The 25,201-nt window shown below is 37.6% G+C and overlaps 1 protein-coding gene across 4 annotated transcripts in view; it reads left to right on the top strand.

Moving 5' to 3' along the window:
• The window catches only part of LOC105354599 (uncharacterized), a 139,463-nt gene that overhangs the window by 112,737 nt on the left and 1,525 nt on the right, over positions 1–25,201 (top strand). For 2 of the 4 annotated variants that reach the window (XM_078951763.1, XM_078951765.1), the window contains one exon: positions 24,886–24,990. The gene's annotated coding sequence lies outside the window, so the exon portion shown is untranslated. Of the gene's footprint in view, positions 1–20,962; positions 21,373–24,162; positions 24,991–25,201 lie in introns of those variants that run through there. The other 2 variants (XM_078951764.1, XM_020704958.3) reach the window with 2 other exon arrangements.

Here is a 25,201-nt window from a genome sequence, read left to right as displayed (position 1 = left end):
CCTTTAAAGATCACGAATTAGCATTCTCGGACGTCACAAATGTTCTTTTCTGGAACAGATCCTAAATAAGATACTCGTTACAGCCCCAGTAGAAATGTTTGAAGAGTTTGCTGACTTTAAGTGGCCTTTCTTCTCCTTTTCTTTGCATTTATCACACAGATTTTGCTTACCATTAGATATCAGCAGAAATATATGAAGAAATCTTGGGCCCCAGACTCATTTGGTCTTACCTTTTCAGCTTTTTACAAACACGTTGCTACAATCTTAAATTTTAATCTTTATTTTTCTGACAATATAAAGAAAGCAAAAAGGCAAACCCATGAGGATGAGATTATATGTTCCACATGGCAACTAAAAGGAGAACTACAAAATGTAAAATTACCAGGGTTGTGTGCTGGTTTGATGGGTTGACACTGTATATTTGCACCATGAATTGCTTGTAATCACAGTGTGCACAGAACATACTTTTGAGGGGATAATTTCCTTTTTGGGGCATGTTGACAGTTTTTTGTGCATCAGAGAAGCATGCAATGAGAGGAACGTTGCAATACCAGGCTTCTTCGGAGGCATTGTGAGCCTTAGACTTTAAATGTTGTAATCATGTCATAAAAAAAGGCACTACTGTCATTTGGGAATATGCCCAAAACATTCCACCTTTTCTGTTGGAGAAGAGAAAAAACCTCTACATAATGAAAGATAGTCCATGTCCAGTTGACTGCTTTTTTATTTGAATTTTACCTACAATTTTGATGAATCAACTTGGATGAATGAGAATCTGCACTGAAAAGTGTCTGGATTGGATCAGTAGATGTTACCAGAACATTGTGTAATCAGGTGTTTTATTGTGAAATTTGATTGCACTCTGGAATCTTGGTGCTGTACCGTTTCTTTAGTTTGTCCAAGCTGATCAAGTTGTGTTTGTTCTTTTTTGCCAATTAAAAATGGCCACTTTCATTTTTTTTTGCTTACACAAATTGAAGCATATGTACACTTCCCTGCAATCGCCACAGGGGGTTCTTATAATATAAAAGGGCTTTTTTTTGTTTTTTGACACCCAAATCCAAAATATGCATGCATACAGGTGAATATATATATCGGCAATGTACTTCAAACAAATAAATGTCTGAATGTCAGAGTGGTCAGGCACCTGTGCTCAGGTGAGTGTCTGTTTGCTAATTTTATGCCATGAAAAACAATTAATAATAATGGAGGCACCTAGACATCCCCACACGTAGTACTGGGAGGTCACCAGGCAGCAGGGGCAGTTCTGACCTTTGACTACATATAGGAACATCCAGTTACAATAAAATGAAATCAATTCAGTTTCCATTTTTCTGTAATATGAACACCATCACGTTGGAGACAGACATTGCCAATCAGAAGTGATTGGTCTAAAATCTGTCAATAAATATTACGACAAATGTTGGACGTAGGGGCCAGCAGGCACAACATGCTTTTATTGGGGCATCTGATAGGTCAGTTTATGACTTGAATAACTTTGACTACAGGACAAAATGTCATGAAATAAAACTAGAATGAGCAAAAACATGTTTAAAAAAAGGTAGAGAAAGAATAGTTATTTTGACAAATATAATTATTAGCTGCTTATGTCTCGATGAGATTTTGGCTTTCAGAGCCAAAGGGTATTTCCTGTGTGGAACGCGAGGGGTGCAGAGAAACTCAGTCCTGTTCTTTTCTTAATGGTCCAGAGAAATCTTGTCTTTAGGGATAAAGAATATTTGAAGTTGTTTTTTTGTTTTTTTTTATATTGATTTATCTAATGTTAAAGTTATAATTGAGAAAAGATACTCTACCCTGGCTCATGTTGGTTGACCTAAACTTTAAAAACAAAGTCCTACAGCCTCATTAAAGAAACAAAACTAAATCATAATCATGTGCTTCTGTTGGTAAAGTCTGCTTGACCAGCAAACAGTGCTGCTGAGGATGAGAGCGATAGCTTTTCTCATGAATTTTCCAGTCATCAAGATGTGATCTGGTCAGTTCTGGGTGGCATGCAGCACCCGCAAGTGTTAGCATCACAGGAGCACAACCAGGCCAAGACTTTGGGGAGTCTCCCTGAGGTGGCTTCACTTTCTGAAGGAATAGCAGAGCAAAGCACAGGCAATAGGTCTGGCCTTGTGATTTGTATATGATACCCCCAGAGACCAGACACCATCAGTAGGCTTTCACTGAATTACCATGGTACAAACACAAAAACTATTGCACAATGGCAAACTAGAGTTTAACACATAGCTCAGGCAAATACTTAATTTCCTGCAAGTTTTAAAGGAAAGATGAGGACACTTAAATAGTTTTAGATCCAAATTCTCCCAATACATCTGCATAATAATGACAGAGAATAATTTAGGGAAAGTTAACTTGGCTCAAATGTCCTGCAGCTTCAAACAGGCTAGTAGGAATTTGGCTCAATCCTCCCGCTTGAACTGGTGGAACTGAGTCAAGTTTGTGGCCTGTCTTGCTCACACATGCCTTTTCAGTGACATCCACTTTGTTTTAATACTTTGAGGCAGTTTAGAATATTTTTTTAGCTGTGCTTGTGGTCATTTTTGACTGCATCCATTCACTCCCAAGTCTTCCATTTACAGCTAATATCTTCACAGCCAAAAACAATCTTTTGTACGTTTAAAACTATAGTTTTTAATGTTTTTATGGTCACCATTTTCTTACAAACAAGGTTTTATTCTGTTGTTCAAATGTGGGGACCTTTAAGTTTTAATGGTTTTTGAATAAACACATGCAATGAGTCTCTTGGATTTAAAAAAAAAATTCTTCTAATATCTCCAATTGTGCTTCAATTTATTGGTGACTCTAAATTTTCCCTAGGTGTGAATGTGTGCAACTATGTTCAAACTATGTTCTGGAAAACGACTATTTTGTTTTTTTATGGCTAAAAACAACATAATCAAAATTAAAAGGCCACTGGGAACATTTTTACGACAGATGATAATATGATCAGAGTGGGTCTTTATTTCTTCAAGATGTTTAATACCACAATTAACTTTGTGCTTACCTGAAACCATTAAATCCTGGTTAAAATACTGATATCTTTATTTAAAAAAATGAAATAATCAAAATATAACTAAGTTTCCTCTATTTTCTAAGAAAAAAAACATGTAAACTTTAAATTTCTAAGTATATATGCATCTCTTTTTCTATCAGTGACTTGGTAAAATGAGGAGTGACATCTGCCACCATCCTGCCCTCAAACACCACCTTGCTCATTTTCGCTCTCCTCGTCTCTCACTGTATATCTCAGTCTGGTCTGAAGATAGACGAAAATCTGCTGTGGGATTATGTACTGTGAGCTGCTAATAATGTTGAAGAGCCTCCTGGGCTCCTGCTCCCGAAGCAACGATGCAATAAAGCCAGGAGCTGGAAAATACATGGCTATTTAATGGAAACCGAAGCTTCTGAGCCGCTGTGCTATATTCACAGGTCGCCTTTCTTTCTTACTTTTTGCAACTTGTACTCTTATGCCTTGCCTACCCACCCGTCAGGCACCTTGGAGGAGACCTGGCATCGTCTGCTTCTTGTGACTACCTTCAGCCGCCCACACGGTTGCCACAAACACAAATTCCGCTTTTGCAGACAGAACTTAAAAAAACACTGGTGTGATTGCAGTCATTTCCATTGCTGCTAAAATGTTTATAAAGCATGTGACTAAGGTTCAAGAAATTTGTTGCTTTTCACAAAATGCAAAGGTGCAAAATTGGGTGCTCTCTTCATCAGTTTTGTTGTTTGTTGTGCTCAGTGCTGCTGCCCAGTTTCCCAACTATTCAAAACTTGCCATTTAGTTTGTACCATCTGTCTCACACCGAAGTCAGAATGGGTATGACACAACTGAGCCACTGTTTTGTTGTCTCGTTCTATTTATTCCTCGATAATGAGAAATCAGCAGAGGGAATAGCATGGTGCATGCTGCCACACATATACACCCATGACAGTCTTACTGGGCCATATGGCTTCTCTACAGGGGGCTACTTGACTCTTCTGACTTTGTGGCACCAGAAGCACTCATCTTGATCTTTCTTTCTTCAAAGGCTCCTCTCGATCATGCATCCCAAGTTAAAAGGGAATAACTTTTTTTTGGCAACTTCTGTGCCCCCATTGGGGCTATTTTAAGGAGGAAAATGTAGTGACGGAGACATGATGACAGGTATGGGAATGTGCTTTGTAAAAACCTAAGTATTATTCTTTCAAAATCCCAGGACACTTACTTACACTTATGCCCTAATCCCAGCTTTTTGCTTCATGGGCGTTCAGTGTGTCACTTAGAAAAAGAGGACAGCACCACGTAGCTAATTACACTCTTGAAGCATTTGAATGGGCACAGATTGAGAATGGCAAGCATGCAACGTTTAATTCAGTACCTCGGCATGAAGACCAGAATCTTGAGCCAGCCTGCCTGACTCTGCAGCAGCATCGGAATCTGGCGCAGACAAGCCTTACTTGTAATTACCAGTGTCACAAACAAGGGTGCACGTGCACTCCCCATCTGAAATGTTCAGCAAGATTAAAATAACACTTTTTGGTGTGTAACAAGCATTCAATTAAAATTGAAAAATAAATATGAAAAAATGGGGTTGTATCTTTTTTATTGTTGTTATTCAAGGCGTCATAGTGACACTCAAACATGGAAGAGTCTGTAATGAATTTTAAATGAAGTTTTCCCAAATCTTCGCATCATCATAGATGCTACTTTCATTCCCATCTTGGTTCAAGAAAGCATCAGTCTATAGCTCATGTGGTATTTTTTTTCTTAAGTGTACAAGAATATTGGCTAATTTTGGGACAAGTAGAGGTGAAGAGTTCTGGAACTAAATGAACACAGATTCAAATCGTCTCCTGGTCCGATCCCATGGTTTGATTAGAATCATGGAGGGAGTTCTGGTACTAGTTTGAAACACACAGAGAAAAAAAGTGCACATGCAAGCATTTATTAGTCACACATTTGAGCTCTTGTGATGCCAGATCAATAACTGGGTTCTGCACAGTGACCTGCTGAGATTTTTCTAAAATGAACACACTTTCCCATATTTCTAAAGTATGGGATACTTTGATGCATTATAAAAATAAACTATTGAACTCTATTGTGTCGATGTTTAAATAAAACCCGCTTGTTGATCAAAGCTTACAAGACTTAAATCAGGGTTGTCCAAACTTTTAGTATAGAGGGCCAGAAGTGAAAGTGGGGGCAGAGTCTTCGAACTTTTATTGGAATGGGCATACTTTTCATTTCTTCCCATAGTAAACAAATGCATCTAAATATGTTTTTACCAAAATTACTGTCAATTTTTTTGCATAGTTCATTCCCAGTTAGGTTGTCGCAGTTAGCATGTCTCGTCTGGTTGTCCCTCTTGACATTGAACTCCTTAAAAAACAGCTGCAGGCTCATGGCACATTAGGCAGACAGTTGTTCATATTTCACTGAAAAAAAAGGCAATTTCCACTTTTCCTGGAAACTTTGGTCCTCACTGTCAATTTTTCTTTTTCTTTTAAATTTACATTTGATATATTAGATATGAGCCAGAAGTGTCACAGAAGGGTCATGCGACAAACTGTTGCTTTCTTTGATTGTAAAATACCCCAAACTTTTAATTAATTAAAATCGAAAGTCTTTCAATCTTTTTTTTTTGCCAATAACTTTCTTTCACACTTTGTATTTATCAAACTTGCTATATGATCTTCTTAATTCTTTTAGCTGTTCATTAAATACCACAGCTGTATTTTAGAGAAGATATTGTGATATAGGCCATTGCATGTAATATTTCTGCAACACACATAGACATCTGAAATTGTTTGCCTTATCTTGTGTGGCTATCATTATTTATTTTGATTTTGGATCAATATTATAAAAAACTAATTTTACATAGCTAGTGGATAAGCAAAGATTCACCAAATCTGTGTTATAAAAGATTAATATCTCAGAAATCAGTCAATATGTCGGTGCTTTTTGTTATTCAACTTAATAAACTGAAGTTTTCCGCAAAAAAAGAATGGAAATATTGAACAGGACTTGAACGTGCTACTGCTTTTTAAAAGTAAAGTTAAGAATTACTTGAAAAACCAATAGGGTAAAATTTGACAATTTTTCAAATGACTCTGTCCAAAAAAAAGCCAGAAACTAAAACTGTGTAACATGGGGAAAATAATTGGTCTCTAAGAGGAGAAGTGCAGGGCTGCTTTTAGATCAGCAAACACTTTTTTCACTCCTCACATCTGGAGAAGTCCAAATCCCAGCGGGGATTCGCATCAGGCAGAAACATGCTGAGCGGCATGCCCCAGCAGGACCAATACCATCACAAGCAAAGAGTGAGGCCCCACGGAGCACACATGTGGAGAGAAGGTCACAGACCGTGCTGAAGCAACTGAACACCAGCAGCGTCATCCTCCCCGTCTGAGACCACACCTTGCAGAGCTGCCCCTGGTTCACGTTCTGGACGTCCCTTGGTCACTCCATGCCTGTCTTGGTACATTATTGTCATGCCAGCACAATGAAGCCTACTTCTCATCCTTAAAATGCATGGAAACATTTCAGTCTGATCTATTCTATTTTCCTGGAAAATCACGCATCTCCATAGATGTTTTACTTAAAGTTCCTGGACTTGATATTTAAAAGAAAATCTTTATTTCAGATCAGTTTGAATTTTAACCTTTTATACTTTATTGTGTTCACTTCAATTACACCACAAATCTAAACTTTTACGGGGTCATTTTGGAACAAAATACATGTTTTTTAGGTTTACCATTTTAGAACTTTACTTAAACATTCCAGACTCTTTAATTAGTCTATTTTTTCCAAAAAGGAAAGATGTGATCAAATGTCCATAAATTGTTGTTTTTAGATGTACTTTACTAGTTCCCATTTAATTCAAGTAGAGAAAAAAATAAATAAATAAAAAAAAAAATATATATATATATATATATATATATATATATATATATATATATATATATATATTTACAAAACTTTAGAATAATGTATTATTTCTAGGTTAAAGTGTTGAATCATCATCATCAACTATTTTAGCCTAAAAGTTCACGCAAGCCATAATATTGCATAAAACTTTTTTTCCTTGTCATATCTGTCATTTTCTCCATGACTGCTTATTAAAACGTTTTAGGTAATTTTGCCTGAAAAGATGCTGTACTTTTTATGAAACCTGAAATATTTGATTTTCACGAACACTTAGAAAAAGTGACTGGGTAATTTGTGCGTGACACGATTGCAGCTTTATTCAAAATTTATTTCATTTAGAAAAACGTATTTACTCAGTTTTTCACAAACTGCGTGAAACACTTATCAGTTCCGTCGCTGCAAAATCCTAAAAACATATTCTCCAAATAAACAATCAAAGCATTATTATGTTTTACTTTAAGAAGAAAAAAAAACTTTTTAATTACTTTTTTCGAAACAATTTTACCAGTACGTTTCATTTATATAACTTTCTGGCATTTATTCTTGTGTTTTTTAAAACTATTTGTCTCTAGTTCAAACAAAACTTGTTTTTTGAACAAGAAGCTCTTTAGGAGCTGCTTGCCCCCTCCAGATGGTGCTACAGGGTCCTGAATATTATTAACTTTGGTGACGGGGCTTCGGTTGGAGCTGATTCAAGACCACAGAAATAATTCCAGCACTGGAAGTTCTCCAGTGAAAGTCAAGCACCAGTTTCATGCAAAAGATGAACCATACAAAAGCCACAGACTCCAAAAAAGAATATTATATATTATAGAACATGAAAGGAAACATTTGCAGCCTGTTTTTAATTTCCACTGTAATGTCCTGCATCAACATGTATTATGTATGAGTAAAAGATGCATTTGGCGGGGTTTATGTGTGGGTTTTTGTTCACCAAGAAAGTGGTGTTTGCATGAACTAACACTCCTGATTTTCTCTGCAGAAAATTTTGCAACTTGCCAATTGTTTTTTCCCAATCAGAAAAAGGTTAAACGTTAAGGTTCTTTGTGTTTTTCTATATTAAATGCAAATCTGAAAAGCGTCTGTCTTTCCGGGGAGTATAATGAAGTGTCAGAATCCCACAACTTGACAGGGAAGAGATGAACATCCACTCAAACGTAAACCATGCTTCTGTGTGGATGTTATACATCCAATCAACGTTCCTCCCTTTTTTCATGAGCCATTTGAGACAGGTGCTCTTGTGTGCCGTGTCATGGGACTGAGTGGCATTTTAAACTGAACTTGTCATTCTTACCTGCACCTGCATTGTGTCTCCAGAGCATCCGCTTTCCCATTTAGTGCCTGACAATATCCAAGCTTTCTATTCATTTCCCGTCTTTCAGGCGGGAGGAAATGAATCACAGGGCTGTCAAGGAGAGGCACAGGAGCAATAACAGAAGTGTGTAAGAAAAAGAAACTTTGATATGTGAGGTTTACCCACTCCTTATTCCACACAGACTCCTGGGATAGGTTGTGGGACATCACGCTGCAAGATTCAGGCGGCTAAAGCTAACAGACCCGCTGGTGTAATTTCATCTGCCCATCTTTTTTCCGTCTTGCTTAGATCTCCACTTTCCCTCTGCTTTTATCACTCCTCCTTCCTCACAGTGGTCACCAGATATCTCATCCAATGTTTCTTCTATGAAGGTAACAAATATCATGCAACATAACTAACCATTTAAAGAATGGTTAATTAATTAATCTGTGTAAACATGAAATTAATCAAATTAAGAGTAAATAATGCTAACGTGAAGCTATGCTAGAAAAACCAAATTTAAATTTGATTTAGATTTGTCTTTTGTTCGCTCACTTCCTAATTAGTTCCCTGATAAATATAAACAATTAGTTTTATTTTGAATCATCTGTTTACAGCATCAAATATAAATTATTCTTATCCTCATAGTTGGGATTACTTGCCCAAGATGGCGTTCTCTGGCAAAGCCTTGGAACATATATAGTATAATTCTGAGCTGAGATGTCTGAGAGATCTGTAAAAATACATCTAAAAACAACAATTCATTGACATTTGATCACATCTTTCCTTTTTGGAAAAAAAAAAAAAAAACAGACTATTTTAAAAGTCTGTTTTGGTCAAGTTCTACAATGATAAACTTTTAGAAAAAACATGTATTGTGTTCCAAAATGACCCCTTAACAGTTTAGATTTGTGGTGTAATTGCACTAAACACGATAAAAGTCTAAAAGGTTAAAGTTGAAACAGATCTAAGGATCTGCTGCAGCCATTCCTCCAGTTTGAGGGTTGCTGCCACGTGTGCTCCGATAACCATGGGCATTACTGTCACCTTCCAAGCTTTCTTCAGTTCTTCCCTGATTTCCTGCTATTTCTTCCTGTAGTTGCCATCACTTGTTATTGACATCCACCTCAACAACATTCCTCTGATTCTGAGTCTGATTCTTTATCCACAATCAGACTTTCTGGTTGGTTTTCCATTAGCATTCTGTCAGTCTGTATCTGTAGGTCCCACACAGCCTCTGCTGTCATGTATATAAATCTATATTGTTATATATGTGTAGTATAGTGTAGTGTATTGTAGTATAGTATCTTTTCCCTTGTTTTCCTCTATAAAATTGCACTTAGACTGTATTTTATGCAGTAAATCAATAACAGTAGATTATATGGAAACAAAAATACGTTTAGTTACAAAGAAAATAATTCAGACAGTAAATGTAAAATTACCAAAACAGCTTTTTCTTTTTATCTGTTTTGTATTTTGGACTCACAAAAAATTCCAAGAAAACCACCAGTCATTTTTTTTAATGACACACTGGTGAGAGTTTTTGTTCCCATTCTCAAAATCTCACCTCTGTGACGAGCCTGATATTTTAAGATCTGCCATCTGCACGTGTGTCGGAACAGCCCTCCGCTTGTACTGACTGCTTCTGGATCAATCTGAGATTATTCCCCCAGGTACCTTCGGCTGGGACGATGGTCTGTCACACACATTCCCCCGCACACAGGAGAAAAACGTAATGATTTTCCTGAAGAGAACAAAACAATTAAGTAAAGCCTGCAGCATCAAAGTCTTTTAGGTAAAGCTCAAGGGCCTGTTGGGAGGTGTAACGGAGACTGAAGACAGTCAAAGGAAATAAAAAAAATGAGCCCAGTGTTACTACTTGTTTATTCTCTGGCCTGAAGCGTTAGTACAGAGATTACCTCTGAGGAATCATCTAATGTTCTTTGAACACCTTTGTTCTCCGGCATACCCAGCAGCAGAGTGGAGCCCAAAGTCCAGTGCTGCTTCTCAATATCAATCTTTGCTCAAAGTAATGTTGCAGCTACTTCATCCGTTTCCAAGTATTCTGTTAATGAAACTTTTTCTAGCCTATTTTGTTTACTGGGGGGATTATTTTATTGTGAAAAATGCAACAAACCTTCAGGAAAGAAACTGAAGCGTGGATGTTGTCAATGCATGCCACAGTTCTTTTTTATTTAAATTATATTATAGGAATATTTACTTTTTCTTTTCTTTTATTCACTGTAGATGGTAAACACATTCACATGTTTCTAGACTGAACATAAGGGTGTGTCACTTTCCCTGTCGCAAGACTGGATACAATTGATAAGATTAGAAAAACATTTGTGGCGATGCAAGACAGTCCAAATGTTTTACCTAGATTGATAAAATATAGATACGTATTATTCATTATGCCTTCAACATAACACTTCAAATTTAAAAACCTGCATTTTAGGTCTTTCAAGCTAGATACACATCAGGCATGTGATGCACATTCCTGCAGTATTCCCACTGGGTGGGCTTTACTTGCGAGGTATGGTCCAAAATGTAGAAGTGGTGCAAATCTTGCTCCAGGCTTTTTCTTTCACTATTCCGATACATAAAAAGATTTGGTGTCATAAAATTCAAACTTGGTACAAGTCACAATTATTAATCTCTCTTCCATTATCAATTTTTAAATGCTTGTGAATTAAAGGGGTGGTCATCCATACATCACTGCCAAATCCAAGTCCCTGATTGGTCAAAGTTTGACATAGTTTAACTTTCAATGAGCGTTCATTTTCTACATACATAGGCGCACGCTGGCAGCCACACCTCTGTCAGTGTACGCCAAGACAGCTTTGTCTACATCAGTTGCTTACCGTTACCAAGTATGAATGAGTGAATGAATAATGGACACATATTGCAAGCGCTTTGAGTGTCTTGAAAAAAGTCCAGAAAAATCCAATCCATTATAATTGTTATTAGGAACGAAAGTGGCCATAGAATCTTGTGTAGCGATGTGCTGTATGTACACAATAGCTTTGAATCCAAAAGCCCGAAACACACTTTACACACACGTTTACTTACACTTTGGTAGACTTTTTGTTGGAAGTGGCCGCTTGAAACGTCTTATTGTTTACATCACAAACACATTAAAGGCAAAGACAGTAGACAGCACAACAGGAAGTTTGCCAGAAACCAATTATTTACTTTGCGATCGATTTTGTACCTTTTTACCAGCATATTCATGTTTGTGTAGTTTTCAACCGATATCTGAATCCTTTACATTCCTATTATAGATACATTAGACAGCAATCATAAAGGAACACTTACAAAATACTAAATTATTTGTTGAGGATATGACTGATACTACTATTCAGTATTAGTGTAAATATGAGTGGAAAAAAAAACAATAAAATCTCACAGAAGACAGCAGATAGGTGAGAAACATGAATTTATCTAATTACCCAAATGGTTTCTTGGCAGATCAAGACAAAAGTCAACGGTCAAAGTCAATGGAGGAGAGGGTGGTACAGATAAAAGTTTTACTGGAACTCGAAAGCATAGAATGAAAAACAAACCTAACAAGAACAAAGAAAATGTATGAAAGACGACACCCATGCATGATCTTGTTTTTTTTTTCAGCTCACTTTCTCAAGATCAGTCTTGTGAGATCACCGAATATTGCTAATCTTCTTTATAAATGACTGGTTAACTTATTTTTTTTTAGCGAATACCAAAACAGACGAGCGACATCGAAGGAAATCTGGAGTGATATGAGGTTTGGAAGAAAAGCCAAACTTGTCACATTTATATGTATGTAATAAAAGAACGCAAAATTGAGTGATTTTGGTTTTGGAGCAAATTGATGAAAAAAGGGTGAAAAAATGTTGCTGTTAAAACAATGAAAAATTAAAAAAAAAAATAGAACATCTTGTTAGACTTTTACCATAATTTTGCCTGGACTGAGCAAACAAAACACAAGTTTTAACTCAAAGTGACTGCAGCATATTCCCACCTGACTGTCACTTGTTGGTTAAAACAGTCGTAGAAAAGGGAAGCACACAAATGTACACATCAAACCATGTAATAGCCAATTAGGCTCAGTCATCTGCTGGTTTTCTGCCTCAGTCATGTGACTACCTGTGAAGTCGACAAAGGGCGGGTGGTGGCAGTTTTCAGACTTAAGTGGTAATAATTAAAACTAGCAGATCAAACATGCTGGAATCAGCCAGCATTGTTGTTGAAGCCGAATAAATTATGTGTGTTGCTGTGTTTGCATTAATGTAAACAACTTAAACATGTTTGGGTTTTTTTTTGTCCTGAATGGATTTTCCACAATCTACTCTTTGAATGTGATAACACATGGACAATACAGTACTTAAATCTAAATTAAATCCGCACTGTGAGCATCACAAGGAGAAATTGATCATTAAAGACACTCTGATGAAAATTGTGAAAAAAATAGGGAGAATCTCAGCACCAACAGTCCCACCCACAACTCAGAGGTACATTTCTGATGAACTCCTCTGCAGATACTATGTCCTAGAAAATGACAGGTTTTTTTTTTACTTTTGGGTAGAAATTGCATAATCATAATTAAAGGATCACTGGGAACGTTGTTAAAAAAAGATCAAAATATGTTCAAAGTGAGTCTTTAAAATCTGGTTCAAAGCTAGACTTTGCTGTTAAAAACATTTTTTATGTGTTTTAAAAAATGTCGAATTCATGAACCTGCTTACGAAATAAAAACAAATGCAGAAAACCCGACTGCATTGAGCCAAAGCAAAAAGCTTTGCAACAAAAATGCACAGCTTTCCCACCAAAACCAACACTAGCAGAACAGACAGTGGGAAAGTGCATAAAAAATGCACAAGACACCAATGTGTCATTTCTCTGACTGCCGGAAAAAGAAATTCTCAAAGGCAGCACAATAAAACTGCAATAAAGACAGGTTGCAGCTGGCACAACAACCATAACAAATAAAACCGCCAATTTCAGCTCAGATTTGGAAAATATCTGCTGATTAATTTTTCAGGCTTCTGCTTTTTATATGATAATCCTTCCTGGACATCATACAAGTTTCACAGAAGTGTAGTCATTTTCAGAACAAACAAAAACACATGCTTAATAAATCACTTGTATTAAATGAAACTTAGTTTTTTCTTTGCCTTTTTTTTTTCAAACAGCACGTCATTTGTTTGTGGAGTCAGATCTGCTAAATCTAAACTCTTCAGAGTTTGATCTCAAAGGAGCATTTTGTTCTGCAGGGAACTTTCTGGGTCGGCGGTCAGTGTGTTTGGAGGAATGCGGTTCAGTCAAAGCTTGAGAGCCATCTGTTTATTGCTGAATGAGAACATTGGTGAATCAATAATCCTGATTAGTCATGTTAGGCTTTAAATGGATTATAGAGTTTTTGTAATTTGTCCATTCACGAAAAAGGACAACAACTTCTCAACCAACACATTGAAGTGCATGTTTTGCAATTAAATGGGCATATTTTTCCAATTTCTGCTGGACCATTTATATATCAGAGAATTAAACCTCAGACACCAGACAGAGGCATCTACGGATGTATAATTCCTGAGGAACTCAGTACACTGGCCTTCATCTGACACCAGTGAGGATTAGAAAATCTTGGTTCATGTGTCTTTTTTTTATCTTAAAGTTATTTTAGATATAGTTGTGTTCCGCTGTTTCCCCCATTGGCACAGCTGGTTTTAGTTTTCAGTTCTCACAGTTACTTTGTTAGTCACAACTGTCCCAGTACATGTACCTTATAACGACTACAGTATGGCTTAAGGTAACTGTACGACAGCATCACTCTTACATCATAAGGGCGTGCAATTTACATTAATCTCACAAATACTTTATGAAACCTTTAACACACGTACGGCAATAGTGCATTCCATTTTCATGACGTCCCCTAAGGTGACCGTATGAGCCTAAAGGGAACATCAGTGTTCTGCTTAAGATGCTGTCACTCCTCTCTACAACCCTCCACCAATCCGGACAACCCAAAAACCCACAGCACCCGTACGGGGCGTGACTCAGGCTTTAGACCACATTCACGATCCCAAAATGCCACCGCGCAGCGACCTCAATGCAAGTTTTTCAGCAAATTTGGCAGGTGGCGGCATTTGTAATCGGGAGGCAGCAGTTGCATTTTTACTTGCAGTGGCCACAGAGGTTTTAAGAAAAAGTTAAAATTTGACATTGGACAGTGGCCATCCAGGCCCATTTAGTGGTTGTGTGCTGGCAAACCAGTAGCAGATGGGTAGCAGGAAGGCAGTAGCACAATAAATGACTGATGAGAGGGTCTTAAAAAGTCCCCACAATTGTCTGATGACTGCTCACACAGCCGCCTTCTAGTCACCTCCCTGTCCACGGTTCGATTCTTTGAAATCGTACGGTAGCAGCAAGGACACTCGACAAGGGCTGTTGACACGGACAGCGGGCCCGGCAATGACCGGACATCAATCTGGCGATCCCGTGGGTAATACATATAATACTTTGGCATCAATGCTCTTCATCCGATGAAGACTTTTTCTGTGGTTGGACCGCTTAAACCTTCGTCTTCTTGGGCGCAGGTGCTTTGCCCTTGCCTGGTTTCTTGGGAGGCATGTTTTGACAAGATTATAATGTGTGCTCAAAATCTAAGTAGTGAATGACCAGTGGTGCAGAGTGGCCCGCTTTACATATACCCCCGGGCTACCGGGCGGCCGGTGGCCAGTGGAACTTGATATGGACAGAGACGCTTGCACATCGTCTAATCAGAGCTGCTGCCACCACCCTGTGGCCACCCAGCTGCCGTGCGATTTCATAATGGAGTCATCCCCTCCTGACTGACGCTGTCTACATTTATGACCGCGCCAACGATTTTCATTAAATCAGGCAGTGGCACAAAATCTTGAAGATTCTGCTGAAGCGCAGTAAAATTCAATGGTTTTCTGTTAGTTAGATTTAGTTTTTGTCATGTTCAAGTTTTGGGGGTTTTTTTATTCAAAGTTTTACTTTATGTCAACAAGTCAATCTTGTTCATTGGAGTTCTCCACCATCCACAATTCCTGACAGCACCCTTCTTAAGGCAGACTGAGATCTGCTGTTGTCAGTGAATCCAAAAAGCAGACTCATCATTTTCTAAACAAAGCCAAAGTTAGAAAAGCTGAACCGAATAGTTGAATATGTGATTCACTTTAAAGAAACGCTCACAGCAAGAGCACACGTTGTTCACGGTTGCTGTGAATCTTTCCAACCAGACAACTTACTCCATGTTGTCCCAGCAAGGTGTCACAGGTTGTCATTTGTCTCTTTAAGTTCTAAAGTTGATCCAGAGCTTCACGGTTATTTTCTTAGGGAAGCCATGTAAAGTTGGGAACAGTTTTTGTGGAAACACAGTTTGCTGGAGGATGTTATGGTTCAGCATTGATGCTATCTTTTATCAATACCGTTTTGTTACATGTCATTAGCAAGAGGGTGCCTTTGGCATCGCAGTTTGTCTGTAAATTTCAACTCAATTATATGTGGGGGTTATATGGGAGTTTTGAATTTGGATATCTACGAGGTTAGCCTTGCTGCTTTTTCTTTAGTGTTGAACCACTTTGTTTTAATTGTACCTATCTATCAGACATATTTAACTTTTTTTTTTAAGAAAATGTTAGGTTTATCACTTTGCCACCATGCACAACCACAATAAAAAAATAAATAAAATACATGGATCCATTTTTCCGGAATTTAAAACGTGTTTATTATTTTATTATTACTTTAACACATCCCCTTTAGCCAAATCAATAGCCTGACCAGAAAAAGCCATTACTGATGACAGCTCACTGTATGCATTGCTCAACTGTGGCGAGAGATGGGCCATGTTAACTGCAGATCAATTTAGATGGAAGAGGTAAATCCTGTTCTTGGGTATAGTGGGATTAAAACGACACCGCTGACCCTCTTAGTTTAAGAAAAAAATCTTACCATCAAAAGCAATCCTAATTTTGCAACTTTCACACATTTGCTGTTAAAAAAAAAATCTCCTGTTATCACAGAGTCGGTGCCTCTCTGTGTGACAAATGACCTTGATACAGAAGCGGTGTAAGTTCAGATGGACCCACTCGCTTCATCAAAGGCACAAAGGGGTAGGGGGTTAAGAAAAAGAAAATAACCGTGGAAAGAGAGGAAAAAAATCCATCCATTCCTTTGTGCCCTTTTAAACTGTCAACAAATGATTTAGGATGAGCTGGGGTTCAGGGCAACCTCCTTGACAACTACGACCCGTTGCATCAGTGAGACACAAAGTAAGACAGCGGGAAAGGCAGGAGGGGGGGCACAAAGCAAAAGCTTTGAACAGAGTGGGGAACATAAGTTAAAAAATAAATCCATATCAATGCTTTTATATGTCTGTTCTTATCACTCATTCATGGAGTGAAAGCCAAAATATCACAGCTTTTTCTCCGTTTAAGTTGGAGCTGGGGATTTTAATTGCTCGGGTAAAGCGCAGCTGGATCAAAGCGAGACTGTAGATGGGGGTGTCATCAAGAGCTAGAAGGCCAGGTGAGGGGCAATGCCAGGCAGCCAGAAAGCAATAAAACTGATAAATGACACCAAGATACACAGAAACTCAGATCCACTCCACCTTCATCCTCTCTCAACATCTGCTCTCACAAGCACACCTCTCCTGCTCCATCTGCCCCTGAAAAAGCACCCACCCAAACACCCACCATCCCTCCATCTCCCCTCCAGAGAACAGCCCGGCTCTTATTGAGCACTTGTCTGTTTACAGATCAACGCTTCCCATCGGGTTTTGGATCAATAGGATTATATTTCTTATAAAGCAGGACAGGCCAGGGGAGGGTGGGGGTGACAGGAAGGGCGGCTGAGGGTTCTGGGTGTCTGAAGATGCAGCAGAGGATCAAATCTTAGAGAGGCTGCGTGAGGGCTGCTGGAGGATGCGATGACAGAACAACAATTTGGAGAAAGAGGGAGGATGAGGGGGAAATTGGGGGAGTAAACAGGAGAAAAGCCAATGCCAGATGGAATAGAGGATGGGGAGCTTATTGATCTCTTGTCTGTCTTCTCTTCAGAGGATCAGTGGCAAACAGAAGCCGTGGTGTTTATCATTTAGTCAATGCGAGGATGAGGGCGCTCTGTTTGGGGATATGGAAATGAATGTCAAACACTGCAATAGTGCATGTTTGCATGGTGCAGGTAATTTCCCAAAACGTCATTGAAAGATAAGCACGGTTGGAAAGGGCAGAAGTTAAGATGTTTTTTTCAAGAACAGCAAGCTGGAAGAACAGAAGAAGCAGCAGTCATTTACATATGTTAAAAAGCAGAAATGCAGCCGTCAGATGCTTTCATTTCAATACCAAGATGCTGTTAGGAAACAACAAAGCCGACTCTTTTTTTAGCTCTGTCTTGTGGTTCTCCTGTCCATTTACAAATGCACGTTTTTGCATGTTCTTTTTATCAAGGAAAAGGTTGCAGAAGGTCAAATCTGGCCTACTTAAACAAGTATTTACAAAATGTGAATTGTTTTTTTAGGAACAGCTGCCCAACATTCCAACATAAATAATTACATAATTGCTGTTTTGAAAACTGTATTTAATTTGCATTTATCTGTGTGAAAATGAAAGACCAGCCAAGCAGAAGAAAGAGAGAGACAATCTCTAAATGACTGGCTCCTCCCGGCACTCAGACTTCTCATCACTTAGATGGTTTTAGTCATTTTGATGTACATTGTGTAAACCTGCCTCTCCACTGTGTTTTCACTTTCTCACCCCGAAAAAAGTGACACAAATATATTCCTGATGCGAGCGGGGCCATTGATTTTTCTTCAGTTTGGGGGAATTAATCCATGCTGGGCACAAATCATCTTTAAAGCAGCACCCTGGATGCGTTTTGTCGCTGGGTAATTTAGGCGTCCGGATGCGCAGGCATGCTCTGTCAACTTAAAGCCCTCATCTTCAGTCTTGCCCTCTTAAAAAAAGCACACACCCACCCTCATAAGCATACAGGCAGGCAGACGCCAACACACTCACGCTCAGATTAATGTCAAGGACTTTCCTCTTTAGAATTCTAAAACATTAAAAATGCAGATTAAAGCCACATTTCCTCATATACACCTACTTTGCTGTGGGGTATTCTGCTGGCTTGTCCCTTTTTATTCCCCACCCTCCCTCCTCAAAGTGGCAGCAAATGTAATCCTCCTTAATGGATGTGTAATATTTACATTTATACCATAATCGCTTAAACATTCATTTACAGGGCCGTATTTGGTTGTTCGTGGTCCTGACAGCCTATTCATCAAAAAGTAAATGTGCAGAACCTCGCGTCCCCTTCAGCAATCAATCAATACGCTCTTCCCGCAGCTAGCATCGGTGCAGATATATATCAGGCCAAAATTAATCACTGTGAAGTTTGCATACCCCCCCGCAACTTAATCACCCCCACCCATTACCCTGTCTTTGTGAACCTTTACCTTTGAAGACCGTTTTGATGACTAAAGGGATTGATCAAAATGACCCATTCTCAGTGCTGATTAAATTGTAAGAGTTTATGCCGCGAATCACCAAATGAAAAAAGATTTGCACCTACATTCACTGATTGGACCCGTGGCTTAAAGATATTGAGTTGAGTGGGCTTCACGTCATAGCTCCTCCATAATTGCCATAATTTGTTGATATTTTCACAGTTTTACCAAAATATTAGCATCTCCACAACATATGGACAGTTTACTTGGTTCTTTAAAGGGTTAAAATCTTCTAAATTAGACAAAGTTAGACAGTTTTGATGAGTTTAATAACTGGTAAACTCTTCACTGAAATATCCATCCATGTTCAGAACCTGCTGAATCTCTTTTGGGGTTGAAGGGTTGCTGGAGCCAAACCAGCTACTGTTGGGCAAATGTGGGCTACATCCTGGACAGGTCATCACATTCACATTCACACCAAGGGGCAATTTCTAATCCCCAATGAACCCATGAAGCGTGTTTGTGGGAAGCCAAAGTCCCCAGAAAAAATACATGTGCACGAGATGAACATTCGATTTGAGCCAGTGAGGTGAGAGCTTTAACCCAGCCCCCACTAAAAAATTTCTGATAAAATTAAGAGCCTAATCATCTACAAACCATATATTACTTCTGTTAGATTTGCATGATTTTTTAATGTTCGCATTTAGGGAAAAAAGGAATTCAATATTTATTTTGCATAAATAAAATATTAAAATTGCAGAAATGTGGTCATAATTATGGTAAATGGTTCAAGTCTCTATAGTTTTAAGGTGGTTGATTGTTGTTTCAGAGATTTGTGAAAGGAAAACAAGTCACCACAAGGTTGTGCAAATCTTTACCTGTGTTGACAGTTTTTTAGGCGACTACCTTTTGGTCTTTTATTTTATTCTTGTTATGCTCATTGGATACGAAAATTAACCTTATAACCAAACCAAATAGTGAATAACCACACAAAACGTAAAAAGCCACATTTCTTTAAATCTGCAACTTAAATTATTATTTTTAAAAAATGCTGTAAAAACATTTCAATCAAATAAACAATTTGAAGTCAGAGCTTTAAAAAAATTCTACAGGTGTAAAAGAGCAGAATCACTTGGCTCCAGAGGAGACAGAAAAATCACAGATACTGTGCATCATTTGAGCTTTTTTTTTTTATACAATCAATTCGAATGGAAAAGTTGAAAATCTGTTCTGTTTCTGATTTGTTAAAGAAATTGAAATACATGAGCGCTATTGCACTCACTCTCTTATATCAACCTAAAACCAGAAGAGGCACATCTGCCAAAGCCACCCACAGAGGAGCAATATCCAATGATTTTTGTTTTCACACTTTCTAAGTGGCCAATTCCAGATCCCAGAGCTCCCTAATGTTGATGTCACATTTGGGAAAAGAAAGGGGAATTCTGGGAAGAGGTCATAAAAAAACACATACATTAACGACCATCATTGGGTGACAAGGCCTGACTGTCAGTCTAATAATGGGAACGCAATGTCAACACTTTCAAAAATAAAAGCTTTTTGCACCTCCAGCTTCGGAACTGTTTATGTCATTGATTATTTTTATGATTATTGCACTAAAGTGATCCTGCTTTGTAAAACAATTACAGCTGAATGCGGTTGCGGTGAGCATTAGGGAAAAATCTCATAGAATTTACACGTTCATTTGCTCATTTATGTTTACTTTTTCAGTTGTAGTGGTAATATTACTTCATGTTGTAATATTTTAAAACATACAGGGTAAAAAAAAACTTTAATATTTCAGAACTTTTATTTAGGAAAGAAAAAAATTATTTTGGGGCTACTAAGATCTCTGATCTCTAACACTTCTGACAAAATGAAAAGGAAGAAATTGTCCTCTTATTTCTGTCAAAGTTTTATTTTTATTTTTACCAGAAATTAGTTATGCAGAACTTTGCAAATATCACAGCTTTGTAGATAAGAAAGACTGCTTAATAATTCCATACAGGCAATTACAAGCCAGCTCAAATTTTGGCAAAGATTCTATTGATGTTGGCATGACAAAGACGTTTTCATCCAAACTGTCAGCAAAAACTATCAGAGATCTGGAACCAAAGAGGCTGCTTGTTTGCTGTTCATTAAACAGAAGGACTCGTGCCCTCCAGGTGTCATCTGTCTGTTTCCCACAATCCACCACAGTAAAGCATCTGGACCCTTCCAGCTTGTGCTTTATATTTATCAAATAACAATATTCTGCCAATTTTTATAAAACAAATACAGTGAATTATTTATAACAAAAATAAAACTAAGTAAAAAGAGACAGTCAAATTGTATGTTATTGTACCCATTTCTATTCTGTTTCTGTTTTGCATATTTTATTTTGAAAATTGTTCTTTTTTTATGTATTTATCATACATATATTGAATATATATAAAGTATTTTTGCCAAGTAAAATACCTGCATTAGGCAATCACTTTAGCCAGAGAGTTTATTAGTTTGTCTGCCTTTGATTCCTTTAACCTCATCACTGAATTTTCAATTTAGAAACAAGAGCTTCTGTGAATCAGCCAGTGTGAATTATAAGGTGCTGATTGCTTTATAATTGTTTTTTTCTGTATTTTAGGGAGGAAAAATGCACAAACTGCATTACAATTAAATCAGAACTGAAAAGATTTAAACTCAAAGTGTTGTGAGGTAAATGTTTTTATTTGGGCTCCATTCAAGTTTGAAGTCAACATTTCTTTAAATATCAGTAAATAAGTAAAAGTAAAATAAAATGAATGCTGAACAGCAGCTTTAGTGGTCTGAAAAATAGAATAGAATAGAATCTTTATTTTCTATAGCACTTTTCTCAGAGCAAGTCACAAAGTGCTTAACAAAGAGCATAAAAGCATATCAACACACAAAAAGTAATAAAATACAATAATAATAATAGTAAAATAAAACACAGTAAAACGTGGTAAAACTAGGACTAAATCAACTAAAAGCTCTCCTAAATAAAAACGGCTTGACCTGAGATTTAAAACACTCAACGGAATCGATTCGACGCAACGACAATGGGAGGGAGTTCCAAAGACGAGGAGCAACAGCTTGCAATGACAGATATCCTTTAGTCTTATAGCGGGTTTTTGGAACGCTTAAAAGATTCTGGTTGGAAGACCTCAATGATCGGGCCGAAGAGTATGGGGTTAAAAGGTCAGATAAGTATGTCGGAGCTTGACCATGCAAGGCTCTAAAAACTAAAAGTAGAATTTTAAAATCAATTCGAAATTTGACAGGTAACCAATGTAAAGCAGACAAGAGAGGAGTGATGTGTGTCCGTTTACTTGTTCCTGTTAAAAGCCTCGCTGCAGAGTTTTGGACAAGCTGAAGACGGTTTAGGGAACGTTTGTTAAAACAGGTAAAAAGAGAGTTGCAGTAATCTAAACGAGAGGAAATAAAAGCGTGGATAATTGTTTCCAGGTCTGATCGAGACAAAATACTTTTAAATTTTGCCACGTTCCTCAGATGATAAAAACAGTTTTTCACTATCTGTTTTGAGTGACTTTCCAGAGACATGGACCTGTCAAACAACACCCCAAGATTTCTGAGGCTTGACTGGACAGAAGAGCTCAGACACCCAAGGCGTTGACTGATGGACGGGATTTTATGATCAGGGGCAAAAATAAGTGTCTCGGTTTTCTGAGTATTTAGGACTAAATGATTACTGTTGTGAAGTGGATAATATTAATACTTATAATGCAGGTGCTATAGTGAAATATATACTGTATATATTTTTTGGGCAAATCTCTAATAACACTGAGACATTCACCAGGAAGAGATCACTGATATTTTACTTGTTATATTTCTTCTTCTTAGTCTTCCAGTTGTTCCCTTTAGGGGTCAGCAATGAATCCTTCACCTCCATCTAAACCTTTCTTCTGCTTCCTCTTTGCTCACACTAACCACCTCATGTCCTCCATTACATCCAGGAAATACCTTTTTTATGTATGACCTATTTAGAAATTTTTCAAATAAGAAAAAAAATAAACTTCAAAGACAGAATTCAAAAACACAAGCACAAAAAAAGAAAATAAAGAAGAAAGAAGAAAGTAAAAAAGAAGGTAAAAATAAACAAATAAAATACAATAATTATTCACAATTACAATATACCATGCTACCAATCTATGTCAGAGATTAAACACCTCATACCTGTTAATATGTTTGAGAGTTCAATTTTTAATCCCTTTTACCAACATCACCACTGTCTCTCCTCTGAATGTGTCCAAACTTTCTGCATTTATCTCCAAAACATCTAACATGAGCTGTTCCTTTTATGTGATCTTTGTCACTCTCAAAGAGAACCTCAACATCTTCATCTCTGCTACCCCCAGCTCTCCCTCCTGTCTCTTTCTCAGAGTCTCTACAAAATGGCTGCTCTCACCCCACTATTCTACACCTTTTCTTGCACTCTTGCTGACACTCATTTGTCACATATCCCTCCATCTGTCACCCGTTCCAACCTGCTTGCATACACCTCTTCACCTCTTCACACACCTGTTACTCTGAACTGTTGAGTACTTAAAGTCCTCCTACTTCTTCACCTCTGCTCCCTGTAACCTCACCGTTCCACTTGAGCTCTTCTCATTTACACATAAAAACTCTGTCTTGCTGTGGGAGACTTTCATTCCTCTCCTTTAAGGAGCAAAACTCCCCCTCCATATGAGAAATATCTGCAAACATCATGATCCTCAGAGGTTCTTGTGTAACCACATCTGTCCGTCATCACCACAGAAAATTCTTGTTCACTCAAGCCTGAGCCTTTGTTGTAGTCTCACCTTCACATTCTCTGAAAATGTAACTTAATTAGGGGTATTCATGTAATTGATTTACCTAAAAAGCTGATCATAACTGCTGTTTGGGGGTGGATACTCTCACAGCATTACCTTTGAATTTGATGTTGTATGTTGTAGGACGGCCTAACAACCAGATTTAACCCTTGTGCTATCTTAGATGACCCCACCCTTACTTTGACGTGTTCTCCCTACCATGACAAAGGTGGATAAAGGTGGAAAGATTTCATGTAATCCATGGACACCAGTGAAGATCACAAATCATTGAAGAAAAAAGTTTCAAAGTTTTCAAAAAGCTTAATCGAATCCTAAAGAGCTGAGTTTGGTCAGATGGAGCAGCAAAATCAACAAACATTATCATTTTTATTTTAAAAGATAGCAGTTCCAGTTTCCGTAAATGTGTCACTATATTTGCATTTTATAAAGTTTTTGTATTCTTCACAGACTGGTGTGCAAATATTTTTATAAGGGGTTGATGTGATTTTTATCATGTTTTGGATCGGAACTGAATTAAGGCAAGGTGCACACAAAGTGTGTGTGAGACCCTCTGCTGAGGTGCCTGTTTTTATGTTTAGGCAGCAAATCCTAAATAGTCTATTTTACACACATTTGTTTAAGAAAAATGAATGTAAACTGCTCTACGATTTCAATCTTTGGAGTTGAAGGTGGTGTAATAGTTCCAGAAATCCTAAAACAGAAAAAAACTGGAGCTGCAGTTACTACATGCTCTGGCTGGTTGACTAACAACCAACCAGCCCATCTAATATAGAATAATCTTGCAAAGTAAATAAACTTCAAACACTTTAAACCTTAGATTAATATAATTAATGAAAACACAAAACTGAGCTGTCTTAACGGATTTTTGTAAACTACATTAAAAATGGGAGTGTCTCCTCCCTGATCATCATGGGAGCAGAGTACATGAGTCTCTGAAATTAACTGTTACAGCCTGTGAGTGATGTCTGGCTTCCACTTTAATCTGTTGCCACCCTTCACCAACAGCAGTTGAGTAATCATTTAAATAATGCTATAATTCTCCTTCGCAGATCAAAACATGTATGTTGTGTCCTTTGAAAGTATTGATAATTTATTGCAAAAATTAGAAGCAACAAATAGAATAGACTTGCAAACAAAGACAGAATTTTACAATACTATCAGAAACGTACCATGGCTTTACACAAACACCCTTCACAGAAGAGCAATGTTAATATTAGCTAACAAATACAGACCAGACCACTTTTTCATGGACACTGTATAATGAATTGATGAATATCATCATGCAGATCATTTTCTGAATGTTCAAACTTCTACTTTGAACATCCATATTGAGTTGTTACTAATAGTTTATGGCCACGCCTGTTTGTGTTGGATCAAGTATCAGGGAGGTGCTACAAGCAAAAACGGAGATTCTCTCCACCTTCCTGCAAGATCTGAGAAAGAATTTGACGTTGCTGTTGGACACCAGACTGGTCTACAAAAGGTAAATTTCACTCTACTTTTTCTGCCCAGATATACAGTAAGGACATAATTTATCATCATACCCAAAATGATGTAGCTTTGACAGATTCACCTCTTCTACTTCCAATTATAATACACGTCTACGTGTAAAACATTTAAAATCTCAGTCCAGCATTCTCTCTCTCTCTCTCTTCTCTCTTTCTCTGTGTGTGTATATATATATATATATATAT

This window comes from Oryzias latipes, chromosome 8, assembly GCF_053564925.1.
Source record: "Oryzias latipes strain Hd-rR chromosome 8, Olatipes_Hd-rR_3.1".
In the NCBI taxonomy this organism is placed as follows: Eukaryota; Metazoa; Chordata; class Actinopteri; order Beloniformes; family Adrianichthyidae; genus Oryzias; species Oryzias latipes.
Note: the sequence above shows the minus strand (reverse complement) of the source record. Positions and strands in the feature narration are given on the sequence as shown.